The sequence below is a fragment of the Asparagus officinalis genome, chromosome 5 (genome assembly GCF_001876935.1).
Source record: "Asparagus officinalis chromosome 5, Aspof.V1, whole genome shotgun sequence".
NCBI lineage: Eukaryota > Viridiplantae > Streptophyta > Magnoliopsida > Asparagales > Asparagaceae > Asparagus > Asparagus officinalis.
In genome coordinates this window covers 31,191,213-31,207,624 of record NC_033798.1, presented here as the reverse complement: position 1 = coordinate 31,207,624, position 16,412 = coordinate 31,191,213, and positions in this window count along the sequence as shown.

The following is a 16,412-nucleotide window of genomic DNA, read 5'->3' as shown; positions in this document are numbered from 1 at the left end:
TTCATCACCGCTAAAATGCGACAAAATTTACCGCTGGGTTAGAGCGGAAACGCAGCAGCAAATGCACTTTTCACTGCATTTTGCCGCTACGTTGGAGATGGTCTAACCGTCTAAATCCCTCAAGCTTCAGTTTGCGACTTGTCATATGAAACACAAGTCCACATTTTATTATTTACACAAGGTCTATCATCACTCATGTGCCTAGAAAATAATGAATTGTAGAAAACACCATAATTACCAAGATGGTCATCGGTAAATTCGTGTATTGTTTCCACTTGCAAGCCAATGATTATACATAGTACTTGCTAAATTTGCTCTAAATTGAGACCACTCATTTGATGTCCTCACGGATGTTATTGTTGTTTTCATTTTGTTCTCCTTCTTCCACCTCATATTCTTCTAGATTATCAATTTTAAATGGATCATTTTCCAATTCAATTCTAATAAAATTATGTAGCAGAACACACGCCACTCTAATCATATTAGAGTCTTTTATCTGGTAATAATAAGGACTTCTTAGTATTGCCAATAGCCTCTTTAATAGACCAAATGATCTCTCAATGACATTTCTCATAGCCGAGTACTTCATATTGAAGTACTCCTCTGAGGGGGTAGGTTGATTTTGAGCATTCCAAACATTCCGATGATATCACTGGCCTCTAAATGGAGCAAGAAATCCTTCTCCATTTGTATAGCTAGCATCAAGCAAGTAGTAAGTACATATAATAGATCCAACTCTAAATTAAAACCAACGTTTAATGTTATTTCAAAGTAATAAAATAATTGCATATAGTAACACATTTATTAACCGTATTTTTCTTACCATGTGAGACTACCAATCCATTTCTTCTAGTAATTGCATCTCAAAGTTGTTGGCGTCTGTGGCTAAATCTGTAATAAAATAGTGAGGACGGAAATGCTATAATTTAAAAATATTTTTCAAGTTTAGCTGTTGTGCGTTTATGAAACGTTGTGCTTAAAACAATTTTTGGCCTACTCCCGTGTAAGGATCCCAAGGCCAAATTGCTTTAAAAAACAACAGTATAGTACTCTGATGTGCACCGACCTAGTACTGTTAAGATCTCCTCGATCTATAAGACCTTTCGGTCAAGATAAAGATCTCCTCGATCTGTTAAAATCTTTCGGTTCAATAACCTTTTGGTTCAGGCAGAGATCTCCTCGATCTGTTAAAACCTTTCGGTTCAATAACCTTTCGGTTCAGGCAAATATCTCCTTGATCTGTTAAAACTTTTCGGTTCAAAAACCTTTTGGTTCAGGCAAAGATCTTTCGATCTGTAAAAACCTTTCGGTTCAGAGCTATGTTCCTTCGGGTACAGACTAAAGCTTTCATGTTTTCATACTCTGCAGCAGCAGCACAACAACACAAGTGTTGTGTGTTTTTCGTATCTCTTTTTTATCTCTTTTATCCAAGAGCTCCCCAAGAGGCACTATATATAGACCTCTAAGACCAGCTCAAAGGTCACCCACATTTAATTTGACCGTTACAAACAAAATGACAACTATTATAAAGTGTAAAGTGCGTCTAACAAAGTGCCACTTAGTGCCTCAGCCCGATTAGCCTCGATCCCCGACCCATTGGTCCACGGCTCACGAGCCCATAAGCCCACGACCCACGACCCACGACCCACTAGAACTTATGAAAGATTAATTAAATAAAAACAATTCTCGGCTTGCAAACTTTAATTTTTCGCTATGTTACTAAGGATTTCTAAAAAATACCAGTAGTTAATAAATACATAGTTTGAAAACTCATTTTTGGAAAGCGGTTTTGACCAAAAATATCCAACAATCCCCCACAAGTTTTTAAACTAGTATTGTGTAACAGTGCCGTTGTTTCAATTGTTGTGCATAAGGTATATGTCGCAAGGACTTGAATCCCCCTTAGACCAACTGAATAAAAGATAGATGCATGATATCGCAAAGACTTGAACCAATACATGTCTAAAATTCAGCGATCAAACAAGATCAAACTCATCTGTGGTAGTTTTCACTTTGAACCACATTTGCCTTTGCTTTTGCCTTGCACATTTATGGCCCTATGCATGTCATGGTTTCAGCTAGAGCTCTAGGTATCTTTCCACAAGACACCATAGGAGACGATCAAATCTCCACCCAGGCATAAGTGAGTTCTTTCGGCATGTTTCCTATCAAACATCCCTTATCGGAGATGCTTTGAACTCATTAAGGCTTAAAAGCCAACCTCTCTCATGATAGGGTTCTAGGTGAGTCCTTTAGGTGTGTTTCATATCTAACACCATACATCTGAAATGCTTTGGACTCATTAAGGATTAACAGTCATCCCCTTTACATGATATGATCATCGGTGAGTCCTTTAGGCATGTTACCTATCCAACAGTCCGCATCCGAAATACTTTGGACTCATTAAGGCTTAACAACCATCCTCTTTACCATGATAGGATTTCACTTGCAAATCTTACTTAACTTTTGAACAAATCATCTCATCATTAGTAGCATAAGTTTTGAACTAATAACTTGATGTAAATGGTAAGTATTTGTAAGACTCACCAAACTTTACAAATCTTACTTGACTTTTGAACCAATTATCTTATCATTAGTAGCATAAGCTTTGAACTGATAACTTGATGTACATGGTAAGTATTTGTAAGACTCACAAAACTTTGAGACTCGTTCTAGCAGACGCCCTTTTGACTATGTCCTTTTTTAGAATCTTAGTCAAAGGACCAGTCATATTCTCAGAAGACTGAAGGCCTATCACAGAGATGACTCCTTGGCAAATGAGCTTTTTCAAATAGCCATGTTTTAGACGAATGGTCTGCTTCTTTCCATTGAACATTGAGTTTGCTGCCACAACACTCGCCGCCTGATTATCACAATAGATAGTAATTGCGCCTTGCAATTCTATCAATAGAAGGTCTCAAAGAAAACAACTGAGCCATTCAACTTCATTTCTTGTAGCATAAAGTGCGAAGAACTCAGATTCCATTGATGACTGTGCAATCATAGTCTGCTTCTTAGGCTTCCACGAGACAACAGCTCCACCCATGGTGAAGACAAATGCTCCAGTAGATCTGCACTCATCTGGTTCTGAGCACCAACTCGCATCTGAATAGTCTTTGATTACAGCCGGATATCCAGTGTAGAATATGCCCAGACCTGTAGTTCCTTTCAAGTATCTCATCAATCTCTAAGCATCATCCAAATAAAGCTTTCCAGGATTACTTATGAACCTACAAAGCATTCCTACAATGAATGCTATGTCTGGCCTTGTGCAGCTTATCGCGTACATAAGACTATCAATGATCTTTGAGTACCTTAGCTGCTCTACTGGTCTTTCAGTGTTCGGTCGAAGCTTCTTGTTGTAATCATACGACACTGATGTTAGACCCTAGAGGGATGATGATTAGGGTCTTATGCTAATCTAATCTGATTTTATGCCAATTAAAACTAATTAACAAGTTATCCTAGCAAGTATGAAATATAACAAGATATGTGGGCTAGGATAAATAATATACACAAGGGTAAACAAAATAAACAAGATAGTGGATGATATAAATAATGAGCAATGGACAATGGCGATAAGAAATATAAACACAAGAGTAAGTGCGTCAATGCAAACTCAAACACACGATATGTTCATGGAGTTCGGTCAACCACTTGACCTACATCTCCGCTCCTCACCTCGAGGAGATCTCCACTATCATAACCGGGTTTTCTATGCTAATCCGAACAACATTTACACCTCACAATAACACACTCTTGCAATCATACTTTACACCCTCTCAAGTGTTGGTCTCTAGCCCGTGTCTCCCTTAAGTGTTAGGAATTACAACCTATCTCTATGCATTACCACCTGCCTCACTCCTCTTGGGATGATCCCGTCTCTCACCACATACTCCTCTTGGTGTACAAGTGTATTACAAAGTGATCTTCACAAATAGGTTCACAATACAACAAATGATCTGTTCTCTACAATAAACGAGAACTCAACTAAGCTCACACTTTATGTCACAGACCCACAACTCAAATATACTATGAATATAAATACAATAAGCTCAAGGGTTGTGTGTGAACAAAGAGATATAAATCATAACTAAACTCAATATAATTCTAGCTTAATAACAATGATAAACAAATATATTAAAAAAACTAGAAATAGAGTTTAGAAAACTTCTAAATGGATCAAGAGATAGAGGGAGAATAGTTGGATGCTTAAACACCAATAGATGATCTCCTCAAGCTCTTGTGAAATTGATTTCACAAAATCAAATTCTTAATTGCTTAAAAGCTTCTTAAACAAACTTAAACCAAAACTTAAACCCTTGTTAAAACTTTCTTAAACTTGTTTAAAACACTCTCATGGTGTATGAAATGATAAATATAATAGGGTATATATGGTAGAAGAAAACAACCCCAAAAACCCCAAAAAACCACTAAAAGACAAAATTCAGCAAGTTACCGTTATGTACAACGGTAACATTGGCGGTCGACCGTGGCGATCGACCTCGAGAAGCAAAACTATAAAACTACTCTCTGGACTGCAGACGGTTGACCATGGCGGTTGACCATACTGTAGCACGATTGACTGTAGCGGCGATCGTGAAAACTGAAATCTGGAAATCTGCGTAACTGGCTTTGTAAAATCAATTGAACATAGTAAATCAACTCCAAAAATCATAAAATTTTGAGGGAGGTTTATAAACATATATATAAACATGTTAAAGAAATAATTTCTGAAATATAACTTTCCATTTGTGAGAAATAATTATTTGAATACAGATATACAGTTTCTGAAAAACTCCTAAAAACTCGTTTTTGTAAATTCAATTGAAAATAACAAAACAACTCCAAAATTAGTAAAACTTAGGGAAATGTTTGTATATATGAAGATAAACATATAAATAAAGAAATTTTTTAAATTTAATTTTCCAATTATGAAAACTCATCTATTTTGTAAAAACATGCACGAACATGTGCACGAATATAAACTTATTTAAAACTTGATTTTGTAAATTCAATTAAACATGAAAAATTAATTCCAAAATTGATAAAACTTTGGGAAATATTTATAAACATTAATTTGAACATGTTAGAAAAAGAATTTCTCAAATTGAATTTTCCATTTGTGAAAACTCATGTATTTTGCAAAAATTGTAAATACATGTGTACATAAACTTCTTGATTTTTGACTATTGAGTTAAACAATGTTTTGAAACCTTATAAAATAATTTTATAGACTTAATAAAATATGTATATAATGGTTGTTAAGTCCAAAAACCAATAACTCAATATTTTATCAAAATTACTCAAAATTAAGAATTGTGTGTATGTGTGATATAAAGCTTAAAGTATTAACACACAAGTATAAACCCTAAACTAATTTACCCAAGCTATCTTGATCTTCAATTAAGCCCATCTTGGTAAACTTACGGATAAAGCTTGAACTTGGATCTTCAATTTTAATTGCATTGGTTTCATATTGATATTCCGCCAACCTCCATTGGATACGATCGTTGATGCTCGATTCCATCCATCCTCCGACACGTTGTTTGTCTACAATAAATAAGAAAACACAAATACTAGACAAATAACATTAGTGGAAAATTATTTGTTAAACATCATCAAAACAAAGAGGCTAATAATCTCTCTATTTTTGATAATGACAAATAATTTACAAAAAGGATATATGCATGAAAGGAAATAAATATACAATATTATAATTATCATGCATATAAATAAAAAGAATATACTCATAATATTTCTTCCCCTTTGACAACATCAAAAAGGGGAAACCAACAAGAATGAAGAGAGCAATAGCTCCCCCTACCTATAAGCATGGGTGAGTATAAAACAAGTATAGGGATTGCTCCCCCTATCAAAATGCCTCATGAATGTATGAAATGAAGGCTAAGACACACATGTGAGTTAGCATAGATAAAAACATGCTAAAAATTACTCACATATATCAAAATAAAGAGAACACATGTGGATGTATCATTGAAATGGTGTGTCTCAAAACATAAACATAAAGATCATGTAGTGGATGTATCATTGAAATGGTGTGTCTCAAAACATAAACATAAAGATCATGTATAAAAATAGATTTATGAAATCAAAAGACATAAAGATCATGTATAAAAATAGATTTATGAAATCAAAAGAACGGTAAACATGAGGATCATGAAAAAAGAGTTTTCAAATAAAAACAAATCACTCAAATGAAATCATAAATCAAGATTTAAGTCCAAGAATGATGTTTGATCAATAAAAAAAACTTTCTTTGTAGAACTTGATCAAACCACATATAGAATGCATTGTAAGGCACAAATAGATGATCCATAAGCACAAACACATAAATATCATCGTATAATTGAAATATAATGAATTCAAAGCAACAAATTAAAACAAAATTTTTAACAAAATGCAAGAGAGGTAATAATATATCAAGATCTTAAGCTTGTTCCAACCCATATAAGGACTTTTAGTACCCGATAAACAAGATTTGGAAATAAACACCCAATAAATCTTGGGGGTTATATAAACACAAACCTCTCTTCAAAATCGAAACTAATAATCATGAAAACAAAAGATTTGATCAATTAAAAATTATTTTCATAAAAAAATTTAGAACACATTTTCCAAAACCAAGAAAAAAATAGAAACACTAATATTCTTGGTTTAAATTTATTTTGGCACCCAAGTATTCTTGGTGCCGGATTGTTTAGGGACATGATCCTTATCAATAAAGCTTAAAGTTCTAGGGTTATGAATCCTTTTGGGTACGTATGGGGCACTAACACGGTCAAAACAATATTCATTCAAATGACCATTCCGATTATAATATGTGCAATAAAAGAGATCCATTTGTTTTTGTAGACAATTAGCTCGTGCACGTGAACCATTTGCAAACAAGGATTATTCTTTAAAATTATTTTGCAAATAAGAAATATCATTAAACAAAGGTGGTCTATTTGAGAAATTTGACAAGTTTGAACATTTTTTTAAGTCATAACAAAACTTCGCCAAATGACCAAATCTACCACAAATATCACATTCAAACACATGTGGTCTACTAGAAACATTTGACAAACGTGATTTCCCTTTCAAATCAAAACAATATTTGGCCAAATGACCAAAACAACCATAATGATCACATCTATACACATGAGCATGCTTGTGATGAACAATGGGTGCATGTGTGTGTACATGTGATGCATCTATACACATGAGCATGCTTGTGATGAACAATGGGTGCATGTGTGTGTACATGTGATGAAGAAACTTGATGAGATGCACAAGGAGCATTGGTGTACATGTGATGAAGAAACTTGATGAGATGCACAAGGAGCATTGACATTTTTATGTTTGTGTGCATCAAAGCAAAATTTAGCTAAATGACCTTTACGACCGTAAATAGAGCACTTGTAAATTTTGCTATATATGTGTGCATAATAAGTGGATGATGACTTGTTTACACTAGACTTGGCACACATATTCATAAGTTTCTTATGATTATTAATGCATATTTTCAAAGTTGAATCTAAAGATAAAATGCATTTATTCACAATATTCAAATCTTCATAATTAGGTACATATGCATTTTTATTAGAAGTAGAACATATATAGTCATTCATAAAGGAAGCAATATCATTTTTTATGTTCTCTACTTCTAATAAGGCATTATCTCTTTCATGAGTTAAGCTAAAAATGGATGAGGTCAACTTTTTATTTTCCAAATTTAATAAGTCATTGTTTTTCTTTAAGCATAGTATTTTCTTTTGTAATGACATTAAATTTGGAACCTAGTAACTCATGATTGGATTCTAAATTAACATGCTTGCTTTTTAATTCAATAAAATTTTTGTGCAATTTGTTATAGGCATGCAATAATTTTTCAAAAGCACAAACAAGTTTATCACTAGATACATTATTAATGGATTCGAACTCGCAAACCTCACTAGGGATATTACCTAGTGGCGGTGTGCATGAAAATGAAGCTCTATATGAACTAGAAGCGGAATCCTTCAAAGCTTGTCGGATCGCCTCCAAATTCTCTTGATGTGCTTTAATAAATTTCCATAAGGTGTAAGCACTATCAAAATGAACAAACTTGTTAGACGTAGATGAATCAAAAGCATTTAGCAAATATTCTAAAATCTTGTTCATTGTAAACATACGATGATCATTTTTATTCCACTTGGACTTCTTCGAAGTAGGCATAATATAAACATCATCTATAATTTCCCATAAATCGAATTGTCTAAATCGAACAAAAAGTTTAAATCTAACACACCATTGGGTATAGGAAAAAATATCTAATCTAGGAGCAATATTGATAGCATAACCTTAATTAGATGCACCGTGCATATCCATAATGTATATATGTGCAAGCAAGATACAAAAAAAATTTAAAACAAGATTAACACAAAAGATAACTTGGATCTTTAACTCAAGGTGATTAGACCTTAAATCAAAGAGCACCAAGCTCTGATACCAATTGTTAGACCCTAGAGGGGGATGATTAGGGTCTTATGCTAATCTAATCCAATGTTATGCTAATTAAAACTAATTAATAAGTTATCCTAACAAGTATGAAATACAATAAGATATGTGAAATAGGATAAGTGATATACACAGGGGTAAACAAAATAAACAAGATAGTGAATGATATAAATAATGAGCAATGGACAATGGCGATAAGAAATATAAATACAAGAGTAAGTGCGCCAATGCAAACTCAAATAAACGGTATGTTCACGGAGTTCGGTCAACCACTTGACCTACGTCTCCGCTCCTCATCTTGAGAAGATCTTCACTATCACAACCGGGTTTTCTACGCTAACCCGAACAACATTTACACCTCACAATAACACACTCTTGCAATCATATTTTACACCCTCTCAAGTGTTGGTCTCTAGCCCGTGTCTCCCTCAAGTGTTAGGAATTACAACCTACCTCTATGCATTACCACCTACCTCACTCCTCTTGGGACGATCCCGTCTCTCACCACACACTCCTCTCAGTGTACAGGTGTATTACAAAGTGATCTTCATAAATAGGCTCACAATACAACAAATGATTTGATCTCTATAATAAATAAGAACTCAATTAAGCTCACACTCTATGTCACAGACCCACAACCCAAATATACTATGAATGTAAATATAATAAGCTCAAGGGTTATGTGTGAATAAAAGATATAAATCAAAACTAAACTCAATATAATTCTAGCTTAATAACAATGATAAACATATATATAAAAAAAGCTAGAAATAGAGTTTAGAAAACTCCTCAATGGATTAAAAGATAGAGGGAGAATATTTGAATGCTCAAATACCAATAGATGATCTCCTCGAGCTCTTGTGAAATCGATTTCACAAAACCAAACTCTTAATTGCTTAAAAGCTTCTTAAACAAACTTAAACCAAAACTTAAACCCTTTTTAAAACTTTCTTAAATTTACTTAAAACACTCTCATGGTGTATGAAATGATAAATACAATGGGGTATATATAGAGTAGAAGAAAATAATCCCAAAAACCCTAAAAAACCACTAAAAGATAAAATTCAACAAGTTACCGTTACTGTGCAACGGTAACATTGGCGGTCGACCGCAAGAAGCAAAACCACAAAACTACTCTCTGGACTACAGATGATTGACCGTGGTAGTCGACTGCACTATAGCATGGTCGACTGTAGCGGTTGACCGTGAAAACTGACAGTTTCTGAAATCTGGAAATCTGCGTATCTGGCTTTATAAAATTAATTAAAAAGAGTAAATCAACTCCAAAAATCATGATATTTTGAGGGAGGTTTATAAACATATATATAAACATGTTAAAGAAATAATTTCTGAAATATAACTTCCCATTTGTGATAAATAATTATTTGAATACAGATATACAGTTTCTGAAAAACTCCTAAAAACTCGTTTTTGTAAATTCAATTGAAAATAACAAAACAACTCCAAAATTAGTAAAACTTAGGGAAATGTTTGTATATATGAAGATAAACATATAAATAAAGAAATTTTTTAAATTTAATTTTCCAATTATGAAAACTCATCTATTTTGTAAAAACATGCACGAACATGTGCACGAATATAAACTTATTTAAAACTTGATTTTGTAAATTCAATTAAACATGAAAAATTAATTCCAAAATTGATAAAACTTTGGGAAATATTTATAAACATTAATTTGAACATGTTAGAAAAAGAATTTCTCAAATTGAATTTTCCATTTGTGAAAACTCATGTATTTTGCAAAACTTGTAAATACATGTGTACATAAACTTCTTGATTTTTGACTATTGAGTTAAACAATGTTTTGAAACCTTATAAAATAATTTTATAGACTTAATAAAAATATGTATATAATGGTTGTTAAGTCCAAAAACCAATAACTCAATATTTTATTAAAATTACTCAAAATTAAGAATTGTGTGTATGTGTGATATAGAGCTTAAAGTATTAACACACAAGTATAAACCCTAAACTAATTTACCCAAGCTATCTTGATCTTCAATTAAGCTCGTCTTGATAAACTTACGAATGAAGCTTAAACTTGGATCTTTAATTTTAATTGCATTAGCTTCATACCGATATTCTGCTAACCTCCATTGGATACGATCGTTGATGCTCGATTCCATCCATCCTCTGATACATTGTTTGTCTATAATAAATAAGAAAACATAAATATTATACAAAAAATATTAGTGGTAAATTGTTTGTTAAATATCATCAAAACAAAGAGGCCAACAACTGACAGTTCTAACAGGTCGTAGTAGCGATACTTTCTTAGCATGCTCTCAACATAATGAGATTGGGACAATCTAATACCCTCTTCAGAGTATATGATTTTGATTCCGAGAACTATGTTCACACTTCTAAGGTTCTTCATGCTAAAATGTGCTGAAAGAAATTTCTTGATAGATATTACTATCTCCAAATCACTTCCGATAATAAGCATATCATCCACATAGAGGCAGATAACCACCATTTTTCCTTCATCGAACTTGATGTATAGACACTTATCAAATTCACTGACTTGACACCCATTGTTGCGAACAACCCTATCGAACTTCTCATGCCAGAGTTTTGGTGCCTGCTTAAGTCCATATAGAGACGTAACAAGTTTACAAACTTTACCAGCTAGAGCATCAAGTCCTTTTGGTTTCTCCATGTAGATCTCTTCTGTGAGATCTCCATTGAGAAAGCCAGTCTTCATATCCATCTGATGTATGATAAATTGTTTTATCGCCGCCCATGCGATAAGCACTCTGTTGGTAGTGATCCTGCAAACTGGTGCATAGATATCAAAGAAATCTATTCATTCTTTCTGAGAGAATCCTTTCGCCACCAGTCTTGCTTTGTACTTCTCAATAGTACTATCAGGATGAAGCTTCTTCTTAAAGATCCACTTGCAACTGATAGGCCTTGCACCTTCAGGTACATCCACTAGCCCCAAGTATGATTTTGAATCAATGAATCCATCTCATCATCTATAGTTTCTTTCCACAGAAGAACGTCTGTTGACTGCATTGCTTCTTGAAAAGTCTATGGATCTCCTTTCACATTATAGGTGATGAAGTCATCTCTAAAATCTTTCTGTCTCCTGACACGCTTGGAAGATTGTCCGATAACTTCTTCACCCTTGATACTTTTAGTTTCTTGCAAAACTGGCTCCTCTGGTGCATCTGACATACTAGCATTCTCTGTTATATCTTTGAGCAATAAATCTTTATCTTTGATAAACTTATCCTCAAAGGATTCTGCATCCTGAGCTTCAATGATGGAGTTGGTTCCAAGGTTCAGGAACCTGTAAGCATCGCTGTCTTCAGCAAATCCATGAAACACACATTTGTTAGCCTTTGGTCCGAGCTTAGGTCTTCTGATATCTGGAACTCGAACATATGTGAGACACCCCCACACTTTGAGACTATCCAAAGAATCTGGATATGCCAACTATAATTGATAAGGAGTACTATCAGTTTTAAAATAGGGTACTTTGTTCAGAATCCAGTTTGCCATCAGCAAAGCCTCTCCCCAATAGCAAGTAGGTAGACTAGATGTGATTGACATCGAATTCACCATCTTGGTCAATGTGTGATTCTTCCTTTCTGTAATTCTATTAGATTATGGAGAATACGGAGCAGTAGTTTCAGCAATGATTCCATGTTCCTTGAAGTATGCTTCTGATTCCTTAGATCGGTACTCTCCTCCTCTGTCACTCCTTAGTCTTTTCACCTGAAGTCCAAGCTGCTTCTCCCCATCCGAAACTCGATAAACTTACTGAAGGCTTCATCTTTAGATTTTAGCAGATAGACGTGATAGAAGTGAGAATGGTCATCAATGAAGGTGATAAAGTATTTCATGCCGCATCGAGTGATGAATCTCTTGAAGTCACAAGTATCTGAGTGAATCAGATCCAATAGGTTGGTGCTCCTTGTGATACTTTGAAAGTGCTTCCTTGTTAGTTTCGCTTGCGCGCAGACTTCACACTTCTCAGGTTTGTTACCTTCATATTTTGGAAGTAATCCTAACTTCTCCATGCTAGACTATTTTCTATAATTTACATATCCCAGTCTATTATGCCATAACACAGAGGAGTAAGCAGAAGAGGATATTTCATTAACAACTAAATTGGATATGATAGTACTAATCTTATACATGCGATCAATACGATGTGCATTTCTAAAATACTTTTTTCTTAAAGGATAATACAACCTTTCCTCTTTGGAAATCCAGCCTCATACCTACATCACACAGTAGGCTTCCTGAGACTAAGTTTTTGACAATTGAGGGAACATGTTTCACATCCTTCAATATAAGAGTCTTTCCTAAAGAGAGAGTCAGCACCATAGTCCCAGTTCCAAGAACAGGAACCACAGAACGATCAGCCATTGATACATTCTCTTTGGTAGCAACATAAAAAGAGAATAAATCTTTGTTGGAGCAAACATGACAGGTAGCACCTGTGTCTAACCACCAACCAGAGATGTTGTTGGGAGTTGTCACTTGGAAGAGCATAGCCACACAATTGTCAACTTGACTAACATTATGTGTTGTTCCCTTCTTTGGTGCTTTGCAGTCCTTGGCAAAATATCCTTGCTTCCTACAGTTGAAGCATTTGCCGCTCTTCTTGAAATCTTTCTTTTGAACATTTAGATTCTTTGGGTTTTGGTTCTTCTTTTTGTTAAATGACTTCTTCTTCTTTTTGAAAGAAGAACTAGTACCTTCTCAGAGTTAGCAGCCACAATGTTAGCAGATGCTTTCTGCTTAGTAAGAAGCTCATTCTTCGTGCGAGTCCAAATCTCATTCTTGATCCGAATGAACCTCTTTAAATCAGACAGAGTCACCTATCTTTTCCTTCTTTGAATATCCGTGGAGAATGACATCCAAGATGGAGAAAGCTTATTGACAATTGCACCAAAAATAAAGGTTTGACAAAGATTGATCTTTTCATCCTTCAGCTCCATAACCAGCTTTTCAAGCTCTTTGACTTGAGGCAAAACCTTAGTGTCATCTTCGAATTTGAAGTCCAGAAACTTGTCAATGAGGTAAGACTTGGACAACTTCTCCTCATCCTTGTACTGGTCCACTAAAGCATTCCAAATTTTCTTTGCAGATGGCTTGTTGGTGTAAACATTTGCTAAATGATCAGCTATGCAGTTAAGGAGATAACTCCTGCAGAAGTGATCATCTTTAGCCCAAGAGGCTTCAGACTCAGAATCTTCTTCAAAGTTGAGTTTCTCCTCAGAAACGACATAGTAGATTTTCAGGAGTTGCATCCTAAAAATTATTTTTCGACGCATGCGTTAAAGTTGGATCCGTCAAAGTTTTCTAACTTGAGACAGTCCACTCCAAGTGCTCTCATAGGATCTATTGTAGATCAGAAATATTGCTTTAAAGTTATTGGTGTATGTGGCTAAATCTGTAATAAAACAGTGAGAACTGAAATGCTATAATTTAAAAACTTTTTTAAGTTTAGCTGTTATGCATTTATGAAATGTTGTGTTTAAAATAACATTTGGCCTGCTCCGGTGGAAGGATCTCATATCTAAACTGCTTTCAAGAATAGCAGTACAGTACTCTGGTGTACACCGTCCCAGTACTGTTAAGATTTCCTTGATATATAAGACCTTTCGGTCAAGGTAAAGATCTTCTCGATCTGTTAAAACCTTTTGGTTCAATAACCTTTCGGTTCAAGCAGAGATCTCCTCGATCTGTTAAAATCTTTAATAGCCTTTCGGTTTAACCTTTCGGTTCAGGCAAAGATATCCTTGATCTGTTAAAACCTTTCAGTTCAAAAACCTTTCGGTTTCGGCAAAGATCTTTCGATCTGAAAAAACCTTTTGGTTCAGAGCTATGTTCCTTCGGGTACAGACTAAAGCTTTCACGCTTTCAGACTCTGCAGCAGCAGCACAACAACACAAAACATTTGTGTGTTTTTCGTATCTCTTTTTTTTATCTCTTTTATCCAAGAGCTCCCCAAGAGGCTCTATATATAGGCCTGTAAGACCAGCTCAAAGGCCACCCATATTTAATTTGACCGTTATAAACATAATGATAATTATGATAATTATATTTGTAACGACAAGTAACATAAATGCTGTAACTACTACATGCAGTAACGTCTGAACGCGAGGGTCACGATCCTACGCCAACACGAGGGTCGCGTCCAGCCTCGTGCGAATGCGAGGGTCGCGTTCCCTCTTGTGAACGCGAGTGTCACATTCCCTCTTGTGAACACGAGGATCGCACCCTCATACGAACGCGAGGCTCGTCCGCATGCTGCGAAGTAGACTGCGACCAGACTACGAGGCAGTCCTGCGTGGTGCCACCTAGCCCCGATGCTTTCATGCGAAATGCGAAGTGCAAAGTGCGCCTAACAAAGCGTCACTTAGCGCCTCAACCCGATTAGCCCCGATCCTCGGCCTATTGACCCACGGCTCACAAGCCCACAAGCCCACGGCCCATGGCCTACGACTCACGGCCTACAACCCACTAGAACTTATGAGGGATTAATTAAATAAAAATAATTTTCGGCTTGCCGTTGACAAGCCTCGAACACAGGACCTTTAAGATATCAAAACTTTAACTTTCCGCTACGCTACCAAGGATTTCTGAAAAATACCAGTAGTTAATAAATACGAAGTTTGAAAACTTATTTTTGAAAAACGATTTTGACCAAAAATATCCAACAAAAGTATTCTGCCATCGGCAGTAGAACCTTCTCACCTCGGCAACACTTATGTAAATAACATATCTTGAATGCATGCTCCTAGATATTAACCATGAAAAACTTTACTTTACTTAACCATCTCATAAATTAATCTTACGAATTTACAAGAGAACAAATTATTACTAACGACCAACAATATACTCACCAAGCACTTATGACCAATAATATAATCACCAAGCACACATAGTGCAAGACCTTTTGCACATAAAGCCAAGAATACTAAGCTTCTGAGATATGAACATTCACCAAAAACATGAGTTTAAGCTTCAGAGATATTCAAACAGATTTGAATGAGATAGCCAATGGAAGATGTAACCTTTTCTAAAACAAAAATACTAAGGAATCAATAAGAAATTTCACAAACCAGAAGATTATCTGTAAATGAAGCAAAGAGTTAGTCAAATTTGAATGAAAATCTCATCTCGGTGAAAGAACTCAACTAGAACATAGAAGCAATACAGTGTCCCTAAATTGCATGCACCTATAAGTGAATGCAGATAACAAAATGTGAATAATTCATAAATAGTTCTATGAATTATCAAACTATGTAACACATGCACATATTCATGCATAATGAGTAAACGTTATCCATGTTAGCAATTTAACAAGGACTTGGATTTGTGAACTTTCTTCACCATTTTTTCCATTAAAAGTGCACAATTCACCTAAACCAGAAGCTACCAATGCTTCCAAATCACAAACTGTTGATGTTAGCTATCAAACAATGAATAATTTGTAAGTTTTTAGAATGATTAAGGTCATCTACCTCCTTCTGATGCATGACTCTGGGGTTTTTTGTTCTTCCCTACAGAAGAAAGAACTCGTAATAGGCCGGAGTTGGGTTCTCCAGTTGTTCTTTCAACGATTAAGTCAGTAGATGACCTTGATTGGAGAAATATAGAGTTGACTATTAGTTGTCTCAAAAAAGGCCAGAGAGAGTTACCTTATGCAATTCCTCTCCTTTTTATAGTGGATCTGAGGGGCAAGAAGGTAACTTGGGCTGAGTACAGCTAGGCAGTTGAGTCGGTAGACATGTGCTATGTGTCAGTTGTTGAGGGATGTGAGTCATCTAGTCATTTATTATCAGAACAACAATAGGTGCTTTGTGCTGATTGGGTCTAATGAGTCATAAAGGCTATATGAGCTAGAGAAACGATGATTTTGTCAG